We start from the raw sequence: 5206 nt of genomic DNA on the forward strand, positions 1-5206 counted from the left end.
AAAAGATCATATTCTGTCAAAGATAACGTTCATACATGTATTATTTATGTCAGTGACAGTCTTCCATACATTCAAATAAGTGTTTCACTTAGACGAACCAATATGTCAATTGTCCACTGGATCCATATGATGTTATGTTATGTTATGTTAGCTATATTGTTTATAGAAATCATTGTTTATAATGTTAACTGAATTGTTAATATTTTAAAATGTTGTTTAAGTTTTCTACATATATAATATGTAAAGTTTAGTGTTTTTTTCTTAGAGCTTGTAGATATACATGACAAGACACTTTTCCATAAAATGTAGGGCTTGCCTTGATACCTGCATACAAAGGTCACAAAGGACACCTGCCCAACAATCAAGATTTTAAGTGGACTGAGTGTCTGAAACCATTTAGGAAAACTTGTAGTTTATAATTATTTATAGTCCACATTTTTTTTTATTCTTCTAGCAAAGAATTATTTTCCATAGGACAAGAAAACCACCTAGCTCCTTTGAACAATTCTGTTCATAGCTTTATCATATTATATCTGAAAGTAGATCTTCTAAGTGTTCTAGTCTACCATGTGTCTGTTGGGTTTTAAACACACCCTCTGTCAGTGTCATGTATAAATATATCATATAGTTAATTAGCATACTAAGAACATATGTGCATATTGGATCAAAATAGCTGCCATTTGACATTAAAATGCTAATGAATAATCAATCAACAATCAATTGGAAACATAAATAGAAGATTATATTATAAGTAATTCAGGAATTGAAATGTTTGGGTGCTATGAATATACATGCTGTTTATTGTGTAAATTGGACTTATATTTAAGAAATGAATGCTACATTTTGTTATTTTATTGAGGTGTAAATAGTTTTGATGGAAGCATATTTTGTATACAAAAAATAGAATTTTAAGTTTTGAAATGCCTCAGCCATTAAAATTTCAGATTCTGATGTAACTGCAATTTGATTAGATTTAATTATTGTAAGCAATATATTTTGTTAGTTCACATGCAAGACATGATGTTGAATGTATATTTATAAGACACCTTTTTCTATGTATTTTTTGTTGGGTAGCTGTCTTTTTGAATTATAGTTTGCGTTTGGTAATACTCAGAGATGTATAGTTTTAGGACTTATTTCAATAGAAACAAATATCTGCATGCCTACTTGATGCATAAATCTCCTACATTCACAACATGTATTAAGAGGAACAAATTGAAGATTATTCAGTCAGTGAGCCCTACTCTCTTTTGTAAACAGATATTTTCAAAAAGTTTTTTGTATTTTTCTTCGTAACAATTTTTGATTTCTTTCATAAATAGATCCAAACAGCCACGCATAAATTTAAAAATCTAATTTTAAATTATTGCGATTATACCCCATTTTTCACAATAACAAAAATATTGAAATAATTACTGAATTAACAGTAGATAATGAACTTTAGAAATGAACACCATTAAGGTCACATATGCAGTAAAATAGTGATAAAACAATGTAAATATATGTGTTAGTTGCTCATTTGTAAAAACATGACAATGTATATGCCAGATGTGAACAATCTTACCTCATGTTAGACTGAAGAGTGCTGTCCTCTGGCTTCATATCTACACTTCATATCAACCAGATTTAAGACTTTTATAATAGTCTAACCTGATGTCCCTAGGGAGTTGCCTACACATTTCAAACATATACAATTTTACCTAAGACAGTTTTGCAGTTTTACTTGTTGACTTGGCATTTTCAGTTGCTTATTGTATTTAGAAAAATATTTGACATTTGAGACTGAATTAACAGTCTCAATGAGTTATTTTTGTTGTGTATTTTTTTCCTTACATCCAAATTTTTTAAAAACAGAACTGTAAATTCAGAAATTATGGAGTGCAGTTATTATTGGCTGGTAAAATGTCAGATCTAATAATGAATTGGAGTTTATATTATTGCAAACCTGAAATGTGTCATAATTTTTCGCACTATTTAAATAATTGTAATAACTTTCTGAGTTTACATTACAATCTTATGATACTACTTTCTTCATATTATCATGTGTGAAAGAGCAAGAATGAATGTTACAAAGTCATGGTTGTTATATAATTTATAAGATATTTATATAATTTTATCATTTTAGAGTAATTTTTAGCTAGCTTATATTATTCATCAAGTATATGAAATGAGGGTAAGATAATAAATATAATAATTGATAGATTTTTTTGTCTCTTATGATTTTGGGCAATGGTATGTACCAATTAATATTGATACACGAAAACTACTGATGATTTTAATACATTTGTTTTTCTATGAGTTTAATTTTGTACATTCGGTTAAATGCACTCCAAACAAAATGAGAAAAAGGGGTGGGGGAAGAGAGATTCAAAGAGCGCAATTAAAAACCACAAGTGAGACAATCCCAGCCAAACAGAAAAGAAAAGCAAGGAATACACTAAGAACATAATAAACACACTACAAATAAGGGATTTATCCTGGAACAAATAATGAACTCAGAAAAGATAACTCCTTAAGAAAATTACAAGACATTTCATAAAGACAATTTTTCTTAATCTTTTCCTTGCAAACTGTCATATTCTGAGGACCTTAAAAGTAAAATATCAGACATGCAGTTTATATTGCTCACTGTTGATCGTGTTTCATGTCCTGTTGGGTTATTTCGCATTGGTATATCTGTTTCACAGTTGAAGACGTTTATGATCCAATAGTTTTAATCACAATCTTTTCCTAGAATGTGACCAAACTAATAAGACTTATCACTGGGTTCATATTTACTTGATTAACACGACGGGTGCCACATATGGAGCAGGTTCTGCTTACCTTTCCAAAGGAGGTGGGATCACCAGCAGTATTAGTGTGGTTTGTGTTGCTCATGTAAAAAAGAAGATGTAGTATAATTGTAAATGAGACAACTCTCCACAAGAGACCAAATGACACAGAAGTTAATAACTTTACGTCACCGTACAGACTTCACCAATCAGCAAAGCCTTAAGTTTTCATTTTAAGCTCACCTGGAACAAAGGGCCAAGTGAGCTTTTCTCATCATTTGGCGTAGGTCTTCGTCCAGCATTAACTTTTACAAAAATCTTCTCCTCTGAAACTACTGGGCCAAATTTAACCAAACTTGGCCATAATCATCATTGGGGTATTTAGTTAAAAAAATGTGTCCGGTGACCTGGCCAACCAACCAAGATATTATTATAGATAGAGATAAACTGTAAACAGCAATAATGTACAGCAAAATAAGACCTAAAAATAAGTCAAACATTACTGAAATGGTCAATTGACCCCCTAAGGAGTTATTGCCCTTCATAGTCAATTTTTAACAATTTTTATAAAATTTGTAGATTTTCACTATCATTTTCAACAGAAACTACTGTTATAGATAGAGATAATTGTAAGCAGCAAGAATAAAATAAGATGATCTACAAACACATCACCAGCACCAAAACACAATTTTGTCATGAATCCATCTGTGTCCTTTGTTTAATATTCACATAGACCAAGGTGAGCGACACAGGCTCTTTAGAGCCTCTAGTTAATGTTATGTTTAGTGTACTTCTTTTAGCTTTCGTTTTATTGCCATGGAATTAAAAGTTTGTTTTAGTCTCTTATTACATTCGCTGATTTATGTTTTGATCATCAAAGTTAATTATCATACGTTTCTTTCTGAAGAGGTCATGATTATTTATTTTGTGTCCTTTTAAACAACGGACTGATCTAGCATAAAACAACAAACAGAAATCCAAAGCTATTAAATAAGTAAGGTCAATGGTATAACTGCACAGCATAGAAACAACGTAAAAATATCATTTGGAAAAGGGTTGACTCATTAGACTAGCAGTAAGCATATATTGAAAAGACCAAAAACGACATCAAACACAAAGAATCAATCTAAGATTATTCACGGTTATTGGTTATAGAACGATGTGGTATGAGTGCCAATAAGACAACTCTCCATCCAAATAACAATTTGTAAAAGTGAACCATTATTGGTCAAGAACGATCTTCAACAGGAACCCTGGCCCACATCGAACAAAAAGCTACAAAGGGCCCCAAAATTACTAGTGTAAAACTATGCAAACGGGAAAACCAACTCCTTCTTATAAATTCAGTTTCCGCAGATTTAATTGTCAATTAGTGCTCACCTTTCAGATTAAGTTTTAAAATGGTTTAGACAGTCCAAAAATAGCATGACCTTGTGCAATATATAAGTTTCTACAGTATTCCATTGTAATGATCAAACAGTACAGCCGTTCGTATTAAATTATGTTAAATCTAAAAATAAGTTGTGGTATGATTGTCAATGAAAGAATTCTCAACAAGAGACCAAATAATATAGAAGTTAACAACTACAGGTCACCGTATAAAAAACAATGTAAATAAGTTAAGTATACTTTATTCGAAGTTTGCAATAAATATAACTAAACGAGTATGATTATAGGTACATTTCTGATACATTGGTGTTACTTGACTGGTTTTATGTTTGATTCATTCCTCATCATCACAGCTATACTCCATGAAAGAAAGGAGAAATACTAGTCATTTTTAGTTAATGATACGGTATAATACAACATTTTATAATATCAATTAATGACTATATGTTTATATCAGATATTTGGCTGCAGTAGCAACAGATATAGCTAAAACTGTTCAGGCAAAATACAAAGGTCTACTTTCTTTAATCTTTTTCCTACAAATTGGACATTGTTTCACTTTTAGTTTGTCGCTACAGTTTTTACAGCAGCAAACATGCATACATGGTAAAAATGTGACTTCTACTGGATCATCAAAACAGATTTTACACATATATTTATCATCAGTATTGTCCATAGATTTCTGGTTACCGTTTCCAGTACTATCAATTTCTGAAAAAAATAGAGTATTTGATTCGCGCGTCACTGTTTTGTTTTTCGAAGACAAATCATGCGTCTGGTGCAAATACAAAATTTTACTCCTGGTTTCTATGATGCGTTAATTAGAGTGCTAAACTGTCTGAACTCATTGATATTTATTACGATTTAGATTTGATTATTTGCAAAAGCTTTCTGTTTATCTCCGTTTTGCAACGATTTGTAAAATTACTAAACATGTTAACTCTGACTTGAAGACGTCTTTACACTAAGTGGATTGGATGTTGAATAACTAATTTGTAAAGAATTTGACTCACCCTTCCGGAGCACCTAAGATCATCACTACTTTG

This window comes from Mytilus galloprovincialis, chromosome 12, assembly GCF_965363235.1.
Source record: "Mytilus galloprovincialis chromosome 12, xbMytGall1.hap1.1, whole genome shotgun sequence".
Taxonomy (NCBI): Eukaryota; Metazoa; Mollusca; class Bivalvia; order Mytilida; family Mytilidae; genus Mytilus; species Mytilus galloprovincialis.